An 8414-nucleotide genomic window follows, 5' to 3' on the forward strand; every position below is an offset into this window, starting at 1 on the left:
GGGGAGATGCAGGCGACACATGTGCTTGGGCACAACATGTGCTCGGCCACATGGGCACAGGCAGCACAGGGCTCAGGCAGCATATGCGCCAGGATTTACCATTTTCGAGACAGTGTCTTACACTCTATTCAATCTCTCTAGCCCTGAAATGCATTATTTCTGTTAAAAAATATTTGTAGCAGCTGTGACAAATAAGAGCAACTGTTCATTTAGAATTATGGGAAGGAAACAAGTATTGATAGACCATCTATTTTAGTATTTTTACTTTTTAAAAATAGATATAAAATAAAGATAATATTTGATAGAATAATTATATATGTTCCATTAAAGCCTTAATCTTAAAATGATCCAAAAGACAAAAATTTAGTTATTCAAGTAATAGAATTTATATTCTTTATCAAGTAGTCTTTTTTTGCATTCTTAAGCTTTAATAAATACTACACTCAGAAAATTCAGAAGTATTGCACAGCATGTTTTTGAAAAATATGATTTATATCTTTAAATATATATGTCATATATATTTATATGTTTATATTCTTTATTGAATAACCTCTTATCAACAATTTAACTATCAACTCACTTAGAAATTTGCAAATACTTCCTCTTAACAGTAAGTACTTAAAAAATTCTAACGCTAAATAAGGAAACACAGAGAGAAGCAGCCAGGCATTCGGTGAGCAACACGGCCGGACAATGCTCTGGACCCAAATCGGGGCCAGCAACATCGGGGATCTGGACGGAGGAGGTGCAGCCACCACACCTTCTCCAGATGGAGCCCTGGCGACACTGAGCAGCAACTAACACGGCTCCAGGATGCGGGACTGGAAAACATCTGACCTTTTCTAAAAACTGAAAACATACAATCTTTTAATGGAAAACCAATTATCAAATGCTTCCTTAATAGGGCTGTCTTTTTTGGGGGGAAACTCCCACAACAATAGTGAGTTTTGTGTTGAAATATGGAACGTAATCAAGGTAAAGAGAAAATGAAGTGAAATTCATCAGTTATACAGTTGGGGGTGGGGGGCATACTGGGGATTTTGGTGGTGGAATATGGGCACTGGTAAAGGGATGGTGTTTGAATATTGTATAACTGAGACATAAACCTGAGAACTTTGTAACTTTCCACATGGTCATAAAATAAAAATTAAAAAAATAAGGAAACACAAAAGTTTACCAATAAACAATTTTTTTGTTATCTTGAGGAAGACAAACTATTAATTATAAACTGCTTCAAATATGTTAATGAAAACAATGCCATGTCAAATATTTATACTGTAGTCATATTTGCACTTAAAGTACACTTATGATCTTCTCTTGTTTTTGTTTCAAATAAAATATTGGCAGAGAAGAAGTCACTGAAAATGTCAGAGAATGATAACTATAAGAAAAGAAGAAACTGCAGATATGACAATAGAACAGTTTTTCTTCTGTAGTTAGAAAAAAACTAACAAAATGATACAACCACAAGAATTCAAACAAATGTATTAATATTCATGACAATTTGACCTTGGCAAATTAGAAAGTAAAATTGAAATAATATGCATCCCAAGAATCATAACTTAATGTTATTAATAAATTATTAATGTTATTAATAAAAATAGGCATATTTGTATAACTATATATGTATATAGGGACCGGAACGTGAGATTAGAAAGTGGATGATCCCAGAAAAAAATAATCCTGAGAATAAACCCATGATGTGCAGAAGATAATCATCTCAATCTCTTTATTTTACCATCTCCCATGCTTAACTCTGATGCAGGTTCCCTCCCACTTCCCTACTTATGAAAACACAAGAGAAAAGTTTTACACCTTTCACGGCATCCTTGAAGGATACCATAGGATTCAGCTTTCCTTACTGTTTCTTCCTTTCCTCAAAGCTTCTACTGAATTGGGCCATCTTGTTTCTGATTATCTTCTTTAAATCTTGACTACCTGAGGATAAGAACCCAAGTGAATTATATTAATACCTTTGTTAAAATCAATTAAGAAAAAAATTCAAAATCTATTAAACTGAAATTTGACACCTACAAGGTGAGTACATGTGTTTAGTACTTTTAATCTACATATTTAGACCTCAAACTGGTCTTGGCATATAACAAACCTCTATATTTCTCTGTTGGATATTTGTAAATCATATATCAAATATCAATGAGAAAAATAAATTAAACTATTATTAACCACTGAAGGGAAAGAACATATAGAACACATATGTGATATGAAGTTGTGTTCATGGAAGTTTCCAGGTGATTAAAACTATTACTATTACTATTTTTCAAAAACATTGCCATGTATTATATAATCATTTAAAAAGGAGAGTTTGTTTTGGAATTGTGTGTGTACATTTGGGAGTAGACAGGAAGGGGCTAAAAGTGGGTGTGCTTTTAGCCCCTTCACCTTGAGACACAAGCAAAGTCATTCACGAGATGCTCTGATGACTAGGATTATGAAACCTGTATCTCTTTCTTTTTAGTCATTTACACAACTTAATGATTTGAATTCATTCAGCCAGCATTCATACATTTACAATATGACATATTGTAAATGTGTCATATTGTAAATGAATACATACAAATGACATATTCATTTGGCCAGCTTTTACTGAGTCTTTAATATTACAGACTTTGTTTTAGAACCTAAAGAAGTCGGAGACATTTTGTCAAACCTTGTCCTTGAAGGACACAGTGTGTAGTGTGGATTCCTACAAGGTGGGACTGGATACTTTCTAACTGATTTTATGGAAGTTGTATGATCTGGATATCAAATTCTGCAAAATATTCACATAAATGTAAGAACAGATATCAATTTTGCTATACTTTATGTGGGTAGTTTTTCAGTAAAATCTTAAATTTCTAATATTAATAGAGAAATACAGAATAAGAGAGTATTTCAAAGCTAAATTAGTGGGGCCAGAGAGCTAGTACATCAGGCACCCCATAAGGTCCACTGCACGCTGTCAGGAGTGACCTCTGAGCTCAGATTCAGGAGTAAAACCTGAGCACTGCCAAGTGTGGCCCCCAAAACCAAATAAATGCACGAAAAATGGACTCTTCTTTTTCTCATATCTGTGAAAAACTAAAGCACGCCAACGGGCGTGTGCACTCTTGGGCTCTTCAGGCGGCTTTGTCTCAGTGCCCTTGTTCGGTGCTCTGGAACCGCTGTGTATGGGCTGGATCTGGACAGCCAAGGACAAGCAAAGGAAGAAGGAGGACCAAGCTGGTTGCTGATTAGTTACCTTTTATTCAATCTTCCATCTTTCTCCTCTCCTGCATTCCTAGCTCCATCCTCTCTTTGAATCTACTGCCGCATCTCTGGATTCTCTAGTCTCTCCCCCTACTTGTCTCTCCCACCTTGCTCTCTAGGCTACACACAGCCACGTAGCAAAATCAACACAAGAAAGCTCTTCCTGAGGGCCCACCAGGTTCAAAGGGAACACAACCTAGGGGTTTTGTTACAAAGCCCTTCCTGACTCTTAAGGTGTTTTTCTCTTTCCCTTAGTCCAAACACTCATTAACATCTTAATACTAGTTATTTTTGTATGGACATAGCAAGAGATACATTGAGGTTTGCAAGGCAGCTCTCCTGGCAACATCTTGTCACAGACTCAGACCACAGCACTCAGGCCAGATTAATCACTCCTCACCCTAGCAGGGTCCAAATCTAGTTATCACTGTTTGGATCATGACAGCATTTGTCCATGATCAAGCTCTTAACTTATAGTTAAGCATTAGGCACTTTGGCCAGGCCCATCTCGATGCCAGGGTAGCACACAACTCACCGCTTGCCCTGGGTCCTTCTCATCCCCCATCAGGACCCTGCTTTGTGGATGCTAGGAAGTAAGGGCAGCTAAGGCTTAGGTCTAGAGAACAGATGCCCAGGAGGAAAATATCATGTAGAGTCAAATGACTCCCAGGTTACAAAAATATAGCATTTGCTAAGTCTTCCTGTGTCCATACAAAAAGGACATGGCTCTGAATAAACTATGCAAAGGACTCAAGGAGAAGAGAAAAACAATATTTACACATCAACAGAACACTAAGAATGAAGCTACAAATAAACACAGAGGGATGGGAGCACTGTGATGGGAGTAACCCAATAAACCTAAACTATCAGAGGCTATGTTATCCTACACATACCTCTCTCAAGGTGGTCTCCAAATCTTAAAACTATTTTATATCAAAAATATTATGACGTTAAAACTATGCAAAATTATTTGACATAAAGGGAAAGTAATCTGTCATTTTTGCAGTCTCCCTGATTCTCCCTCTCTTCCTCTCTCTTTGCTGCCTCTCTTCTCTGTTTCACCCTGCCTCTGCCTGTGTGTGTGCCAGATTGTGTGCATTTGTGCATGTGTGTTTGTCTTCTAAAGGGAGGACATGAGTTTGCACTTGCTGCACCTGTTTTCAGTTGAAAGATAAATTTATGTCACGCAGAAAGTTAAACAATGTCAGTTATTTAGCTACTGACATTCGAGACACTACCACCCACGGCAGCTAGCATCCACCAACTGACCAATCTGATTGACATATGTTTCAATCTTGTGGATAAACACAAACTCAGTTGGTAAGCATGCCTGAATATTTTCTAAGTCAATTTAGAGGTCTGACATGGTTCCAGAAATAAAGACTATTTATGCAGGTCATTAAGCAAAACCATCGTTTAATTTTTTTTTATATTTTAATTACTCACCCACCGTGAGGTACAGTTACAGACTTATGAACTTCTGTGATTACATTTCAGCCTTACAATGATCAAGTATCCATCCCTCTAATATGTCCATTCTCCATCACCAATGTTTCTGGTATCCCTCCAATCCCACCATTACCCTCTCACCCCCTACCTCTGTAGCATGCACATTCCCTTTTATTCTTTCTATCTCCTTTAGGGTGCTGTGGTCTTCAATAGAAGTATTGAATGACCATCATGATCTGTCTAGAGTCTACTTTCGGCACACATCTCCCATCCCAAATGGCCCTCTAAACACCCTTTATTTGGTGTTCCCTTCTCTTCTCTGAGGTGCCTTTTTCCCCAGCACTCGAGGCCAGCTTCCAAGCCATGGAGCAATCCTACTGGTACTTATCTCTACTATTTTTGGGTATAAATCTCCCATTTTGTTACTTTATATTGTGAGGAGTGCAAATTTTCTATGTCTGCCCCTCTTTTTCTGGCTCATTTCACTTAACATGAGGCTTTCCATCTTGATCCACTTATATGCAAATTTCATGACTTCATCCTTTCTAATAGCTGCATAGTATCTCATTCTGTAGATGTACCAAAGTTTCTTTAACCAGTCATCTGTTCTCTGGCACTCGGTTTTTTTCCAGATTTTGGCTATTGTAAACAGTGAAGCAATGAACATACAAGTGCAGTTGTCATTCCTACTATAATTTTTTGCATCTCTGGGATATATTCCCAGCAACAGTATTGCTGGATCAAATGAGAGCTCAATTTCTAATTTTTTGAGAATCGCCCATACTGTTTTCCAAAAGGGCTGAACCAGTCGTTATTCACACCAGCAGTGAAGGAGAGTTCCTTTCTCTCCACATCCACACCAGCACTGGTTGCTTTTGTTCTTTTGGATGTGCGCCAGTCTCTGTGGTGTGAGATGATTGTTGTTTTCATCTGCATCTCCCTGATGATTAGTGATGAAGAGTATTTTTTCATGTGCATTTTTTCCATTTGGATATCTTCCTTGAGAAAGTTTCTGTTCATTTCATAGCCCCACCCATTTTCTAATTGGGTTGGATGTTTTATTCTTGTAGAGTTCAACCAGTGCTTTAAACAACCCCATCTCGAGATGATAAAGTAGCTAACAAATATAAAGAAACAACAAATATTGAACAATTATTTTAAAACTTTATCATATTAGATATCACTTCTATTACGTGTCATCCCATTGATCTTTGATTTGCTCAAGCAGGAGCCAGTAATATCTCCATTTGTCCCTGTCACATGATAGTGTAGCCCAATGGCATCTGCTTGCTCCAGGAACAGGAAGAGCCTCAGACCATTCATTCAGGGTTATGATGAAGGTTTAAGAGACCATATAGGAAGCCAGGAATCCAACCTGGCTCAGCCATGTGTAAAAGCCAGCACCCTATTTGCTGTGCTATCTCTCTGTCCCTGATAATTACTTTCTTAGCCAAGATCCAGAGACTATAAAGCAAATCTCCCATAAGAGAGTGATGCAGAATCTCATACAGAAGAACCTAGCAAGCTTTCCGTGGAGTATTCAATATGCTAAAAATAGTAATAATAATGGGGCTCATTCCCCTGACCCTGATCATGACAGGGGTGAATGGAGACGTTGCTGGCTCCCGCTAGAGCAAATAGATGAATGGGACAACAGTGATACAGTGATATAGTGATCATAATAGAGAAAAATGCTACAAGTAAAATGGGATTAACTTTTTTGGCGTACAGTAGTAAGAGAAAATCATTTTAAGGGAGTGAAATTTCATCTGAGAAATGTAGTATAGAAGGGTAGTTCAGAATGGAAATGTAGTTTGCCAGTGTTTTCTAGAGGAGGGAGGAAGTTGGTGTGTTATAAGAGACAAGACTCATAACTTAATATATACATGCTGTAAAAAAGGTTGCTTTCTATAACTGATAAAATGGCACAGAGGGATTACAAATATTGATGTGATGCCATCTACTTTATATTCAAAGTCATGTTGCTGGCTGTATCATGGTTAGTAGATTATAGGAGAACATGTGTAGTCGTCTATGGTTGTCTATGGTGTCCTTAGTCTGAGAAAAGATGGTGTGATAAAGGAGTACTATAAAGGAATGCTATAAAAGAGTACTACAATAACTGTTTTATCATAGTAAAGTGAGAAAATCATATTTTGACATTCTAGAATCAATAAGATCTGATCATTTTTTTTAATAATCAGAAGGAAAAAAGGAATCATTGTTTCCTTCTAATTCTCTTGCTCACTCAAGCAAATACAGGTTATCATTTGGTGAGATGGGAAATATGGGAGGCAGGCATGTCTTCTAAGGAAAATTTAAATTTGGAATTTATTAACTTTGATCTTTTAATTAGTTATTTGTGCCAGATTGCCGTTGTTCCTTATGCAAAGGTTGTATTATTCTGTCCCATTGATCATCAGGCCCAATTATCTGATTTACTTTAGTTAATGAAATGTTTTCAATAATAGTATGAACCTTTGGGATAATGTGTGGTGATTTAAGGGTTGTTTCTTACCGTACCATAGTTGACTACTAGTGTAGTAGCTGACTATTAGTGTAGTCAACTAACACAAAAGTCTTAAATTTATTTATTATTAAATTTTGCCTTTTGGTCAACTGATGAATTTTGATCCATATTTCTTTCTGATCCTTGAAAACAATAATGAAAATAAACTCTATCGGCATGGTATTTTTATAGCAGTGGGAAAAGAATGATGGGGAAAAACCATACAATGTGTGACACCTGTTCTACTCAAATTTCTTTTCAGAGGGTAGAGTAACAAGAACTATATCTTGTGAATCTTCAGTGCAGTTTAAAGAAAAATAAGTTGATGCAAAAAAGTTTGAAAAAGAGAATATAATGAAAAAAACAATAGAAAGGGAGAAGTCACTTGTGTCTAAAACTAAAGAATAGTTTATTTAGCTTGAAATCATGAATGTTGTATCTTTTGTAGTGACATAGATTAATTTTGTTTAAGAGCTCTAAGAGTGATTAAGTTGGAGTTGACTCTATGTGATGCAAATTTCACTCATTTTTATGTACTTTTTAGTTATTTTGATTAAAAGTTAGGAGATGAAAACCATCTCTTACATTTCCCACAAAACATATACTAAATGCCTTAGCCAACAGCATCATCCTCATTGGAAAGCTCTATTTGTTATGTATGTGCATTTCTCTGTGTGTATAATGGTCTATGTTTGTGTGTATTTAGTGTTTGTCTGTGTTTTCTAAATATAAATGCTCATTCATTTATGATTGAATTTTTTTTACAGAAGTGCTATTACTTCCCAAGATAGTTAAGGTTAAATACATCTCTATTAATTCCCTCAGGTCTACTTCTTTCATCTCGAAATATTGTTGTGGACATTTCTAGACTTTTACTTAAAGTAAAACTACAATTTCAGAAAATCTCATTATGTAGGATATGTCCATCAAACAATTTTCTTGTCACTAAGTACTCCATAAATATACTTAATGGGCAACACTGTAATAGCAGTAGAAAACAGAGCACAAACCTGGTTATTTATGCACTTCTCTTGCAAAAATGTTTTCTATTAGATTTCTCTCTTCTTGAAGAAAGAGCTAATAAAAAATCCCTATTACTATTTGCAGTGTAGTATTTGCAGATAGTATTGTCCTTACCTTGAATATCTTTTTAAATTGGTAAATAAGCCCAAATGAAATTTTCACATCTTCTGTAGTAACATATTCCTTT

This window comes from Sorex araneus, chromosome X, assembly GCF_027595985.1.
Source record: "Sorex araneus isolate mSorAra2 chromosome X, mSorAra2.pri, whole genome shotgun sequence".
Taxonomy (NCBI): Eukaryota; Metazoa; Chordata; class Mammalia; order Eulipotyphla; family Soricidae; genus Sorex; species Sorex araneus.